Raw genomic sequence first — 15656 nt, 5'->3', positions numbered from 1 at the left:
GTTGAGACTCTCTAATCTCACCAGGGACGCGGTGGAAGGTCTTGCAGAACAATTAGGTCCGACGTCGTTAATGGGAATCCAAAATCGCATGGCGCTGGACATGTTATTGGCCGAGAAGGGAGGCGTGTGCGCGATGTTCGGAGATTTATGTTGCACCTTTATTCCCAACAATACAGCTCCGGACGGAACAGTCACGCGGGCGCTGGAAAATTTGAAAACGTTATCTAGAACCATGCATGAGCAATCAGGCGTGAACTCAAAGCTGGGAGATTGGTTCACATCTGTTTTTGGGCAATATAAGGGATTGTTTATGTCTGCCATGTTTTCTCTTCTAGTTTTTCTAGGTTTGTTGCTGATCGGGTGTTGTCTCATTCCTCTGGTGAGGCAGGTGTTGGGTAATCTGGTGAGCAGGGCCATAGCTTCTGGTTCAGCTGGGTCAGCTGGTCCGGAACATATGATGCCGTTGCGAGAAGCCGCCTGGATGGAGGAGTGACACAATATCTCTAAATGTTGGCCTTTTTTCAAAAGGCCAAAGAGGAGGAGTGTGATCAGGAGATATTTTATCTTGTATTCTCACAATCAGTTATCATTGATTAACCATTTGCCATTGTTGAATCTGTTGACAGTATAATCTTTTAATTACATCTGTGTTACTTTGAGCAAATATTAATGTACACTGACTGTTTATATTAATCCACACTGACTGTTTATATAAAGTTGTTGCACGTTAGAGCAGAGCAGTCACACTATACAGATCCACGAGTCCTGTTGGGCCCTGGCAGGCCTGCGTGTAGTTTTGCACGTACGCTGGCCTCTACTTACATGCACGCACTTATGTAACACACGCACGGTCACCTACACACTTAGTAATAATAGGAGGGTCATCTGAGGACAGTTTTTCTGATAAATACACTTTCACAAAATGCACAATGTAATACACACTTGTTTTTCTCTTAAGAGTAGCAGTTGATGTCTATATAAGGGAAAACTTTGGGATAGGCGGGGAATTGTTATCATTTGAGATCATTTCCAGTAAAGATCCAACTGTGATGTCATAAAGGCAATATAAGGAGACTGATGCTTCAGTTGACGAGAGGATTCGATTGCAAATTGTCTTTTCCCACACTAAGTGCACAAGTGTGTAATAAAGATCACTATTTTTGACACCTACTTCGACTTGGGCTTGCTTTCTTCTCTTCCCTAACTCGAACGAACCTTAACACATGCAAGATAAAAAAAAAAAAAAAAAACTAGAACCGTCTAGAAGGAGAGGGCTCTACTGAAGTTACAGTTCCTGATAATGGTGTAAGAGAAATTTCCTCATCATCATCAAAATAACTTATTCTTAGAGAATTTCATCATGGCAAGCAAGGCAAGCACTGTAAAACCAAAGAGAACATGATAGCTCTCCTTGCATCTCAGAGTTCTGCCTCATACACGTCTTACATTCTTTGTTTACAGTAGAGGTGAGAATTTAATGTGTTAATTGCGATGAATTAATTTGAAAACACATGTTAAAAAAATAATGCATTTAATAGCACTTTGCATTCCAAGCAAAGAGGAATTTTTGTCAATGCACGATTTCCTGGTATACTGATTACACTAATGCACACATCAGAGCTACAAAAAATCAGACGAAAGTGTGCTGCCAGGAGTGATCTGAGGCAAATTTCATTTCAAAAGACTACCTGATGGAAGCCTTGATAAAAACGTAGTTTTGTGCAAACTGTGCAAAAAGGAGTTTGCATACCACTTCAGTGTTACCAATCTAAATGCACCAACCAAAGCGTACCAAACAAAAGGTGTCGGCAGCCCAAACTTCATGAAATGACTGGTTTCAGGACCAAAGTTAGTAGGTCAGCGGTGGAATTCAACATTAGATATGGTTTCTCGTCTACTAAAGAATCCAGAGGCTAGTTTTGCTGCTTTAGGCAAAAGCACAAGCAAGTAATTTTTCCATCAGAGCTGATAAAACTCCAAAAGCTGGCAACTGTCCTTGAGCCATGCAGGTAAATAAAACTATTTTTTAACTTATTTATACTGTTTCTTCAAAAAGCCCTATAGTTGACAGTTATTATGTAGATTAATAATTGCTTTCTGTCTACTACAGGTTTGTGACTAAGCTTCTTGGAGGTGAAACATATGTCTCATGTTCAGTGGTTTTACCTGCTTTCTGCCACCTGCATCCCACCATGGAGGTCTCTGATGATGACTCAAACTACACGGTGAAATTTAAGGCTCCCTTCATAAAGGACCTATCTCAACGCGTAGCTATACTCAACCATCAGTGGCTCAAGATAGCTACTGTATTTGCCCCACGCTTTAAGGATTTAAAGTGCCTTGCAAGGGGAGAGTGAGAAGAGGTTTGGACCAGCCTTGAGGCCCTGCTGCAGGAACAGTGTAAAGATGCCACCGCAAAGGAGCCAGCAAAGACAAAGAGCCTCCTCCTCTCTGATAGGTTTGTAGCTTGAACCTATTCGCTGGAACGTTGAAGACAATATAATTACACAGCAAAGCAAGACACGAAGTAGGCAAAGTTCTTCATGATTCTCGTGCACGGGAGAGAACCGGACAAACGCCGTTCCTTTGCTTGACCCCAGTTGCTCTCGTCCGCTCCCCCGTAACACTGCTCTTTTATTGAGGTTACATGAATATGCATAGGTTCATTAACATACGACGTCTACATACAAACAAAGAGTACCTTGCCTGTGTGTGTGCGTGGGGTCAGAGTGTGACCCCATAAATGACTTCCCTAAACCTGCTGGTCTGGAAGTCCAACAGTTCATCTATATGTGAAAAAGCACTTAGACTAAAACTGACATAGCTACGTTAATCCTACAGTAAAACAATAAAACAAGGTACGACCTCTTCCCATGCTCCCAGGATGTAGCCTTTGCAGCCTGCTAAAGATCACACATCCTATCACTACACAACTGATTATACACCTCTAAGCATATATGGTTAAATATTTCTAAGCATAAATGACAAAACCTAACACTCTCTTCATTGTCTTCAGACTCCAATTCAGATGAGGAAGCCCCGTGTAACAGGATCCTGAGTTGGTAGAGCAGAATCCACCATCAGTGAGACAGACTGCCCACTGCAATGGTGGTCCAGTTGAGCAGGGACCCACCCACAGCTGTTTGTCCTGGCCCACAAGTATTGGATTAGTCCTGCCACTTCTGTTCCATGTGAGAGACTGTTCTCACTTGCAGGTCATATTGTAACAAAAAAATAGAGCTGCCTTGAGCTCTGAAATTGTGAGCAGGCTAGTTTGTCTAAGTAACTGGCTGAAAGAGACAGACTGTAAATAAGCATGGAGGTATTTTGAGTCCGTTGGGTTTGTTATTTTTTGCACTAAAATGTTTGATGATCACACTGTTTTAGCCTAATGTACAAAATTATTTCCTTACTCCCTTCCTCTTTCTCCCCACTGCTTCGTCTGTATGCCTTGCTTTTTAGTCTGCTGTGCTTCAGGCAGATCACACTTCATGTCATTGAAGTGTGACTAATGTTAGGACACACAATACACAACCAAAAACTCTTTGATCATAATTAACAGTAAAACTGTGCACAGCAAATAAAGAATGAAAAAGTCAAGGAAAGCAGGAAACAGAAAGAAAAATTAGAGTATTATTGCTTGTTACTCTATCTTCCTACCCCATCAAGCTAAACAGTCCCTCAAAAGTCAAGAAACTAGACTAGATGTACAATACACAGCGCAATAATTTTTTTAAAATTTAAATTATGTCAGTTGCAAACACAGATTACTAATTTCAAGCATTTTTTGTTTATTTAAATGTGCTGTCAGTTTAAATAATATGCATGAAACATCAAAGATTGAAGATCTTTTATTTGCATAGTTATACAAGTACCACATGCAGTGAAATGTGTCCTGATACACTCCTCGAATGTGCAAAAAGAGAGAGAAAAAAATATAAAGTAAGTACATATATACAAAGAGGACATTATGTGCAGCAAGTGAGTGAATTATATATATTAAGTAAATTAAATAAAACAATCTGGAAATTTACAGTTCAAAATTTGGGAATGCACATTGTGTTAGTGGGGTGTTAAAGTGACTTGCAAATCACTTCAATATTGTTTAAGAATCAATAATAAATACATTAATAATTAATGTATGTTAATTAATAATTTAGTGAGGGCACATTCCAACTAATAAAGACAGTGTCAAAATAGGACCCAAAACACAGGACTCTTCACTGCAACAGTGCGTTAATTTACAGTGCAGGAAAATAACAATAAATACCTGTGTGCTCCCTTGACTCCCATGTTGTGTCTTTGTGCTCTCCGCTCCCGTGTTCTCCCAATCCCTGTGCTTGCTGCCCTCCTGTTTCCACGCTCCTCCTGGGGGAAAGAATGGTATTATTTCCCCCAGGTATTATACGACAGACAGACAGACAGACAGACAGACAGACACACACACACACCCGTTTCTTGGGTTAGAGGGACAATTTCTGAAATTTTTGGCAAATCAGACTGGACATAGGGCTATGGGGACACCGGGTTCCAGAGGTGCTAGAGCTACAATATGCATATCAAAAATCATGAAAAAAATCAGCAAACCTATACACAACTTAAAATTTAAACATTTTCTTTGCTCGACTGAGATATAAAAAAGGCTATTTTTTCAGACATTCTGGTGGTTTGTAGAGACTTTTCTGTAGCTCGGTCTATAAGGACAGTCTGGTGTACAAGGTCAGTGATGTCATCATACATATACACAAAGTATAGTCTGTTCTGAAGGGACACATGGTGTGTAAAGCCAGTCTACTGTACACACACACACACACTGATTAAATCTGGTTTAAAAGGACACATGGTGTGTAAAGCCAGTTCACTGTACATATACTCACACATGCACTAAGTATAACCTTCTTAGAAAAGAAGGTGTATTATAAGACTGTGACTGATACATCATTATAGTAAAATTGAATAAATTTGCTTAGGCTGCTGCCCCTGCGACCCGGCCTCGGATAAGCGGTTGAAGATGGATGGATGGATGAATAAATTAAAAAATAATAAAAAGACTATATTTTGGTTTTCTCTGATGAGCATTACAATCTGACATACAAGCTTACATAAAACACCACAGATCATATCTGTTGTGATCTACTAACAGGTGGTCAAAGTGTCATTAAAACAACTAGAAGCATAACACAACAGTGCTTGCATCAACTAGAACAAACTATGTAGTATAGAGTTTTTCATTGTCCTGAAGAAACTGGCACTGAGTGGCTGACCAATAAAACAGCACCTTTGCACACCAGGGGTGAGTCGGGCTGACACCATGACTTATACATAAGACTTATATCAACACACAACACATTTGTTGAATTACTGAACTATATTTAATATAACCAACTCAATAATTAATTCCTTAAAAGGACAGCATTGTAACAATTATTGAAGGAAAATAAAAGTGAATCCTGGCATTAAAAGACTCAGGCTAACCACACATCAAAACAAAACACTGCCTGTGAGCACAGTGAAGTCAACTACATACTTTTTGAATGGAGAACACTAACCTTGAAATCAGGCCCAGAAAGGTAAAGGCTCAGACTGTCAAAAAGTGCATTTAGTGTTTAACATTTTTTTTTTTTTTTTAAAGGCCAGTCCTCTGTTGCGCACAAAATCTCAAATGTTTTGAATAGATCTCATCTCCAAGATAGGTTGTTCCTTTTCTTTGCACTTCAGACACTGCTGGTTGGTGACAGTGATACCGTTTTCAATAAAAGGCTTCATATGTTTCATCACCGCTCCTATCTCCTCCTCAGACCATGGTCTCTTCACACACCGCCTTGATGAAACACGTAAACCTGTTCAATAAAACAAAACAAATTTGAAGTTTAAAAAGATCATGTGAGATGCACTTGTAGGTAGAGATGGTGTTCAAAACTGTGAAAACAAGCTGGTACTTGTCTAAACAAATTGTGTGTGATAATAAATAGACTGTAGACCTGATAAAATTTAAAGTTTGATTGTTTTCATTAACATGATAGTTCATCACACTGCTTGGTAAACACAAAATACATTCAGCTTCTTTATATGTTATATAATGTCTAACCACATGATGTTGGTGTTAACTGCACATAGTGCCTAGTGATGGACATGGCATCTGATTTATATCATACCTTTAGTAACTGAGTCAGGGACAGGAGGTGAACCAGAAGTCACACAGGCATCATTCCCCTGGTCATCTAAAAAATATTGCACAGTATAAATGTATGGGCTTAAAGAGGCTTTCTGCCTACCAATCAAACACCATGAGCACAGAGGGGACAATGACAGCCAGTTCTATTATACTAACTATACACATGGCAATGCTGCTGAACTGGATGAAGTCAACAATACCTTGGGTAATAAGTTTACTGGGAAATGATGTAGATTTTGCACAGGCCAAATCTTGCTTGGCCAAAACTGATGAAGCATCAAAATACTAGTCATAAAGCATTAGTGTCACAATTAGGAATGGAACAACTAACAATCGACCATGTAAAAATGTACTGATGGTTAGTAATATTGTTCTATACACAATCCCAGGTTATCGTAATCAGCATAGTAGTGTTAATAGTAAAGTCTGATTTCATTTTTAATGCAATGAAAAACAGAGATGCAAGTGGCATTAATGAAACAAGAGAGCATCGTTATCATACGTGATGTGCGCTGTTAAAATACGTTACTGCATATTTCACTGGATTTGTCTCTGAACAAGACTAACTCACAGATCCCAGCTCATTACATAAGATATGTTGGGCAAACTTTGAGTACAGCATTGAAAATGTACGTTGAGCTGCAGTCTCGGAGAAGTGAGGCAAATCAGAAGTAATATTTTTTATATATATATATATATATATATAGCGAGTTCTCACACTTAGAAATCATGGAGGGCTCTGAAATTTTCATCATAGGTACATGTCCACTGTGAGAGACATAATCTAAAAGAAAATTCCGGCAATCACAATGTATGATTTTATAACAAGTTTTTTGTATATTTCTTTGTAAAATAAGTATTTGAACACTTGAGTCAAACTATATTAATATTGCCTTTGTTAACAATTGCAGCGGCCAAACAGTTCCTGTAGTTCTTCACCAGGTTTGCACACATTGCAGAAGGTCTTTTGACCCACTCCTCCACACAGATCTTCTGTAGATCTGTCATGTTTTGGGCCAACACAGACTTTTAACTCCATCCACAGATTTTCTATTGGACTGAGGTCTGGAGACTAGTGAGGCCACTCCAGAACCTTGAAATGCCTCTTACGGAGCCACTCTTTGGTTTTCCTGGCTGAGTGCTTCAGGTCTTTGTCTTGTTGAAAGACCCAGCCAGAACCCATCTTCAATGCTCTGACTGAGGGAAGGACGTTTTGGCCCAAAATCTCACAATCCATGTCCCCGTTTATCTTCTCCTTAATACAGTGCAGTCGTCCTGTCCCCTGTGCAGAAAAACAGCCCAGAGCATGATGTTTCCACCCTCATGCTTCACTGTAGGATGGTATTATTGGGATGAGACTCATCCTTCTTCTTCCTCCAAACCCCAACAATGAAGTTTAGACCAAAAAGTTTTATTTTGGTCTCATCTGACCACAGGACTTTCTCCCATGACTCTGGATCATCCAGATGGTCCCTGGCAAACTTCAGACGGGCCTGGACATGGGTTGGCTTAAGAAGGGGAACCTTCAGTGTGATGAATGATTTTAAACCATGACGTCTCAGTGTATTACTGATAGTAGCCTTGCCAACGGTGGTCCCAGCTCTCTTCAGGTCATTGACCAGCTCGTCCCGTGTAGTTCTGGGCTGATTCTTCACCTTTCTTAGCATCACTGACACCCCACGAGCTGAGATCTTACGTGGGGCTCCAGTCCGAGGAAGACATTAGCCTCTTCCATTCAGGGGCGCCTGCAGGAGTCTTGCAGAGGGTACGCACAGTCACCTGCACGCGCTCCATCGCGCACACGCACATGCGTGCACGCGCACTGTCGCGCACCGAGCTGCTTGGCAGTGGCTCTGGAGCCCTTTCCAGCTTTGTGAAGGTCTAAAGTTTTGTCTCTTGTGTCGTTGGAAAGCTCTTTGGTTTTACTCATGTTGCTGCAACACTTTTGACAGATTGTGGGGTGCACATGTGTCTTTATAAAAGCTAACGGCATCAAACAGGTGCTGCTAAATTAGAATCATGAGCAGAGTGTAGTTGGACTGTTTAAAAGCAGAATAACAGGTATTTGAGGGTCAGAAATCTGCATGATAAGCAAGTGTTCAAATACTTATTTTAAGCAGTAATATACAAAAATATTTTAATAAAATCATACATTATCATTTCCGGAATTTTCTTTTAGATTCTGTCTCTCACAGTGGACATGTACCAACGCTGAAAATTTCAGATCCCTCCATGATTTCTAAGTGGGAGAACTTGCAAAATAGCAAATACTTACTTTCCTCACTGTAAATGGTATTAACTACACAGCAAAGTACAAACAGAACTGCAATAACAACCAGAAGGGATGCTTGCGATCTTTAGCTGGGTATGAAAAGTAGAACAAATATTGTAAACATCTGGCAGCTACAGTGGAAATGTATTTAATCCACTACGAGTGGTCTTTTCTAACCAGTGTCCCCTCAACCCATGTGTTTTTCTGAGTATGCCAAACACTGGAGATGAAACAGTGAAAGACTCAGTTTGAGCTCAGATGTCAGGACAGTGTTCTCACATACCTTGAGTTTGTCTGTGTCAGACACACACACATAGTTAAGCATTTTCTGTTTCACCTTCAGTTAAATACAGTTCTAACTCTCACCCTAACTGCAAGGAAACAGAGTGATTAACCCTTACCTAGTTAAGTGAAGCCAAAGTAAGACAATACTAAGAAGCTAAAGTGACTGTGAGTAAAAGGTGCATGTATATGTCTGACACAGAAAAACCCAAGGTTTTCAAGGACACTGTCCATCAGCCTCATAATGACATCTGAGCTCAAACTGATGCTTTCACTGTTTCACCTCCAGTGTGTGGCCACTCAGTAAAACACACTTGTGGAGGGGACACAAAACAGATAAGCTTGCAATCATCACTTGGGAAAGTCATACAAATTCAAGATTTAGTTAAACAAGTTTGAATACCACCAAGAGGACATTTAAATATTGTGACTAGGGCTGAAACAACTAATCGATTAATCGACAACTAATCGATTATTGAAATAATCGTTAGTTGCAGCCCTAATTGTGACATCTAGATATGTATGTTTTAAACAACAATTCATAGGGGGAAAATTTTTTTTAAATGACCCACCTTTTTCCGCCAGGGCCATTCTTTCCCACCATAGTCATAAGTAATTTCACTTCCTGCCGCAATTTCCTTCAGTGCAAAAAGGCAGAGATGTGGCTTCCCTTCTGCTTCAATCAACTTCATTCTGCAATTTGGTGTCCTGTGTTCATCGTTTACTCTTCAAGTGCTCCATCAATACTGCAAATTTGGAAACATACATTAAACAAACATTTATAGTGACATGCCTATGAACTATACTATAATTTTTAAGCACCAACACAAACACAACATCCAATACAAGTTTAGTTGTTAAATGCATAGTTGATAAGTTAAAGAGGGTCCATCAGTCAAGGACGCATTGCTTTCTGACTGAGATAAGTGTTTGCGCTTCTACTTGTGCTTAGAGCTTAAACGTGGTTTTGTTGTACTGTTGCGCTGACCTAGTAGGTGTGGCTGTTACTCTTCTCTTCTCTTCCTCCTCTTGCCCACTACCTGCTCTGTGCTGCTGCTTGCACGTGGCCACTGATTAGACCTTGTGCAATCTACAGCTAAGCGCAGCCTGGTGTGCACTGCTCTGCCAGGTGAGTTGAATTAGAGCAATCAAGGGCGGGCGTGCCTAGTAGACCTTAAAATGCATGCAGCAGTCATTTGACCCGAGTGCGACATACTGAGAGGACAGCAAACCAAGCACAATCCACTTTCCACTGTGAGGAAGACTTTGAGTTAGACGGGCTATCGGTAAGCTCGGACTCATATTTGCTGCTTATATGTTTGGGAAATATGGAAGCTCAATTGTGGAAATGTATTTATGCTTTGGGAAATAGTTACTGCATTTAAGTTTAAAAAATTAGATTGATATTAAAATAAATGTTTAAGTTTTGAATAGATTGTTTATGTAGATAGTGTTTCCCACACTTATGTTAATTAATACTAAAAGTAATTACCCCAAATCCTTGGTTAAATCTTAAAACTAGTGTAAATATGTTTGGTTTAATTTAAGGAAAATAATTCTTTGTAAAAGAAAATCCTTGGTTAAAGTCTTTATTAAAATATTTGTAAACTCTAAAATGTATACTTTAAAAATGTAATTGTTACAGAAAGTGTAAAAAATGCAAGGTAGACCACAGTTTATTTCATCTTCGTTGTTTGAAATTACTCACCTCTGATTCAAAAACTAATGAATGTAAAACTAAAACTAGGATAAATGATAGTTTAGACAAAAGTGGCTTTACTGAAGTGTATATTTTTGTTATTTCATTTGTCTTCTGTATAATGCATTTAATTTATCTGAATGATTAATGAAATGTTCTTTATTTTTTGTGTTGAAAGGTTTTTCACCTATCCATCAAGCCATCCATCTACCTACCTCACAGGCAGAACACTTGACATGTACTATTTTGGCATTGTACATATTATACAGTAGTTTTGGACACAGTAGAACAGTGCACGGGTCTCCGTGTCCACATGTGCCAAATGCGCACAGACACAGGGGCGCTCATTCAGCCCTGGCCATTTGAATTTTCTTATTTTCTCTATATTATATTTTAAATCTTCACAGCAGCGTGAGAACACTGTCTTAGCTGTAAAATGTAGGCTTATATTATTACCCCTCTAACCCCGTACATTACGCCCGTGAGTGTGTATTAGAGAAGGCACACACAGGCTTAATACGGGGACTAACGGGCCCTCAGCATATGTGGGAGTCCCGTCAGTCCCCAGTACCGAGAGTTCCCGGGGACCACAGGGTCACCGGGAAATGACGGAGCCTTAGTAAGAATGAGATCCCGCTATTCCACGGGTCCGTCACTCCCCCTTCTATAGATTCTGGGGACTGACGGGGCCGGGTACTAGAGGTAAGGACTCGTTAAAGAGCAATATGAGATGTTTGCTTCAGAAATCCTGACCTTGCAATAGAAATGTAAACATTCAGTCATTTTGACTTTACCACAATGTCTTCTGCTTCCATATGAATTCAAACATGAAGCCTGAACATGCGCTGGGGTACAGGTTACGTCTGTGTTCAGCTTCAGTTGCATCAATAAGCTCCCCTCTATACTCGACCACAAAGTCTCCTTGTTTGAAATTGGCTAAAGTGAAGATGCCACGACCTGAAGAAACAACCATATTAGAGACACAGGTGTGGCAGCACTGCAAATAATCAATTCATTAAATATGTATATCTGTAAATAACAAGTATGCAATGTTGTGCTTTTTTTCAATTCTACATATATAATAAAGAAAACATGTCAAAGTGCAGAAAACATAAATAGCCAGGCTCGCTAATAACTAAATTATTAAAATGCCTTTAATTTTAATTTATATTGATGTTTGTACAGGTCACCACTGGTGATGCGTAACCCCTCAGTCTAGCCTGCAGTGTGTCGAAGTCACTCACCTTTAACTGAATTAATAAATTTAATTTCTAACATTGAATTCTTGTCTCTTCTTGCAAGGATGTGATTAATGGCATCCTGAAGGGGAGTGGTTCTCCATGACATGATTTGCTAAGGAAATAAGATAAAAATGTAAACAACATCAAAACTTCAAGCCTTTATGCTTACAAGGGCATTAGTAAAGCTGAATGAGAAGCACCCCCCCCCCCCCCCATGTTAGCGTATTATTAGTTTAAGGTTATTTTAGTTTGATGAGTGCTGGAGGGATTCTGATTAAAAGAAATGGATGGGGGCAAGGCTGTATTTGTGCAGATTAACTTGACTGTGTTCCACCTGTGTTGATTAAGTCAAGTATCTGACATGCTCCACCCAATTTTTCTTATTTCACTAATAGCATGGATACTGAAACTGTTTCAATTGAGTTCTATGCTTTCATTACATTAACATAACAGACACAGACAAGGCTGATGTCTGAGTTGTTTTAACAGAAAGCATGCACTTGCAGATATTAAAGATACTTAAATGTCCTAATTTAACTAAAGCCTAACTCTGACTTAGCCTAAACCTGTCTGTCAAACTAAGCTTTAGATCTCTCAGGAATAATGTGCTTCATCAACACAACTATAAGAGAGCAAAACAAATGTGGTGTTTGGTTTTTTTACAATATTTTATAAACAAATGTGTGCAGAGTGACATCAATACTGTCTCAATTAAATTTCATGAATCTAAAAAAGTTTATTTGTATTTGCCTTCCAATGTTTCCTTGGTATTTGGGCAAAGATCATCTTTTAATATCTTAAATAATCATCTCAGAACAGGAGGAAAACAGCTCCAACTACCACAAAAAAGACAGGTGTGAGTACTACTGCTAGTACAACTGCATCTACTACAACTACTACCATTAGTACAATAGGTAGTAGTTACTAGTTACAGAAGTAGTACTTAGTAGTTGTAGTAGTAGCAGCCATTTTACATTAAACAAGTGTAGTGATCTTGTAGTGAAAAAGGCCTTCTTTCAAACTCAGTGAAACATCACACACTTGTGTAATTTCTTACCTTGAAACAAGTGATGAGATTAGGCCAGGGTAAAAAAAAAAAACCATCCCGGTGCTTGGGACAGTCCGGGAATCCCCGCCCCGCGTGTTGCTGTGACCTCCGTGAACCGTTCCGCGTGCTCCGGCCCGCTCTGCCGTCCTCACCTCGTCGTGGTCCGGTCCCCGCGGTGCGCTCTCCGCCGTCCGCTCGTCGTGGTCCGGTCCCCGCGATGCGCTCTCCGCCGTATGCTTTCCACCGTACCTCGTCGTTCCCTCACCTGCCGCCTCACCACGGCTGTGCCTACTCTGAAGCACTGTGTCTGTCAGAACGTCCGTCTTTTAAAAGTTTTATAATTACCGTCTTACCTTTTCTCCAAAGCGTGTCAAAACTCTGCCAAAATTGATGGATGAATAAGAAGCGCCCAATCAGTCGGTCTAAATCATTGATGTAAATATCAATGGTCTAAATGGGTAATGTTAAAATGCGCATGCGCAGCTTCCAATTTCGCGCCATGTGTATAATGTCCCGCGCTCGTGTATAATTTCCCGCGCGGCATGCAGGGACAACTCGAACCGACAGGGGGCAGTGGCGGACACACAAATATACAACATATGTCAAGTTTTTGGTTTACAAAGACTTTTGAGAAAAACACTTTTTGGGTATTAAAACATGCCCAGAAACCATTTTAAAAGGTCAATTTTATGAGGACAGCAAAATGTCCTCATGTAACAGAGGGTCCTCATAGCTCTTTGATTTGTCTTGAAAATTGTCCTCCTAAAACGAAAAACAAACACACACACACACACACACACACACACACACACACACACACACACACACACACTGACTTTAAGACACTGCCATGGAGTCTTACACAGCAATCCAGCATCAAGGAGCCCTCAGCCAAACTGTTAAATAGCTCCCTGACGAGGCTTGATCAACTTCAGGTGTGTGTGATTCTCCTCCGCAGGTGTGGCCAGGCTCCTGGCTGACACACCCACCAGGGCTGAAGAACAGGTGCTCTGCCACACCCACACACACACACTATACACAAACACAAGGAAACAGGACAGCAGCACCAAAAATACACATGTCCATACTTATTCAAAGACCCAGGTCCGTGACAGACAGGGCGCAGATAGCTCTCCTGCTGTGGGGTGATATGACTGTATGCTGTAAGGAAGCATCTTCTCTTTGTACATATGACGGTTTTCTGGAACGAAAGAAAGGCAGCTGGGAAAATGCTTTAGTGTAAAAAGTGGAAGCTGGGGAGATGAATATTGTGACGTGTACTGTGCAAGTAACAATAATAACAATTAGAACAATTGTTGACTATGAGAAAAAGAAAGCTCCTGCCTATAGCAAGCCTTTTATTAAAATATATATAACACCCACCACTCCCCTGCGGGCAGTTTATCCTTCAAAGTATTGAACCGAACCGTTGCTTCACAGCAAGAAGGTCCTGAGTTCAATTCACCATCAGGCTGGGATCTTTCTGTGTGGAGTCTGCCTGTTCTCTCCATGTTTGCGTGGGTTCTCTCCAAGTACTTCAGCTTCTTCCCATAGAGTGACCCTGACAAGAATAAGCAGAAGAGAATGGATGGATGGATCTCAAGTAATTAATGAGCACATTAAAACATATTTAATGGGACAGAAATGCCTTGTACTGATCACATTTTTACAAATGTGGAGTAGCTTCTGAGAAAACAGAAGTAGTGAAGTCACCATCAAAAGTCATCCTTAACAGATCTTAAAGAAAGCTGATTTCAGTGTCACTAATAACACCCAGCCCTGATTATCACCAAACCTGTTGAATCACATGAATAGAACCTGTGGAGCACAGTGAAGTAGGGTTTAAGCTCTCAAAAAGCAACCATAGACTCCAGCAAGCCAAAGTGAGAGCCATTAGCCATGAATGGACAAAGGTTGGAACGGTCAGTGTTCATGATTTAGTAACGAAAAAGAGATTTGGAAAACAGGGAATGGGAGAATTTTGAAGCTAAAACTATAGCTGACCAAAAAGAACACAACAGTTGTCTAATATTTGTGAAAAACTTCTTGACAAGCCCCAAGACAGAAAATATTCTGAAAACTAACACAGCATTTCATAACACATCATAAGGTAAACACGATAGTGAAAATAGTAAAAATTGTGATATTATAATAAATGAAATTTTAAAAAAAATCTAATGGGTCAAAATTTATTGGAAAGTGTTACAAACACTTGAAGTATAAAAGGGTTTTAAACAAAGGAAAAGTTAAACCAGTGCTACCAAAAAGAGGCAATATGAATATGGTACCTACTTTTTTATGTCCAGCTCTGCTTACAGTATTTAACGTTGTAACATTAAAAATTAGGCAGTCTGTTGTGTGCTGTGTGGCTTACCATATACTTGGCTTTTCTATACCAAATTCTAATAGGTTAGTTTACTAAAATATCTAATCACTGAACATATTTATAGCCTCTAAGGATTATAAAAGCTAATTTAAAACCATGCAATGTCTAGGTTATATGGCCTGGGGCATATGTTACTTATTGGAGCACAAATTAGTCACACAGTGAGGCAAATTAAATCCGAAATGACCATGCAAATGCAAATTAGGGCTGCATTTAGACATACATGTAAACACAGAAGAACGCAGACACAAATTTAGAGAGAGTGCTTCATATTGCTTGGGGATGTTAGATATGAATTCCTAAGAGGTAGCCTACTGTAAAATTGTCATGTTAAGCTAATGATGTAGGGGACAATATTAAAATATAATTATTTGTCTGGACTCATCATGTGTGCTTATGAGAAGTACTATAATGTACATATAACAAAGATTAAATAGCATATAATGTGTAACATATATAAATTATGATTTAATGTGAGATATGAATTAAATTGCTTTCTTAAATAAATGCTCAAAATATAACTCACATAATGAAATGGCCACAGAAGTTTGTG

General features: G+C 39.6%; 1 long non-coding RNA gene across 1 annotated transcript in view; it reads right to left on the bottom strand.

Moving 5' to 3' along the window:
- Positions 1 to 3842: 3842 nt before the first annotated feature.
- The window catches only part of LOC146698164 (uncharacterized), a 166656-nt gene continuing 154842 nt past the window's right edge, over positions 3843 to 15656 (bottom strand). The window contains exons 8-9 of the long non-coding RNA XR_014922995.1: positions 14183 to 14278; positions 3843 to 4368 (exon numbers count right to left, since the gene is read on the bottom strand). This is a non-coding gene — a long non-coding RNA (uncharacterized LOC146698164). The remainder of the gene's footprint in view (positions 4369 to 14182; positions 14279 to 15656) is intronic.

Source organism: Copadichromis virginalis, linkage group LG11 (genome assembly GCF_057382275.1).
Source record: "Copadichromis virginalis isolate Kocher_CV1m ecotype Utaka linkage group LG11, C_Virginalis_male_GT1.1, whole genome shotgun sequence".
NCBI lineage: Eukaryota > Metazoa > Chordata > Actinopteri > Cichliformes > Cichlidae > Copadichromis > Copadichromis virginalis.
This window is presented reverse-complemented; position numbering and strand designations above follow the sequence as displayed.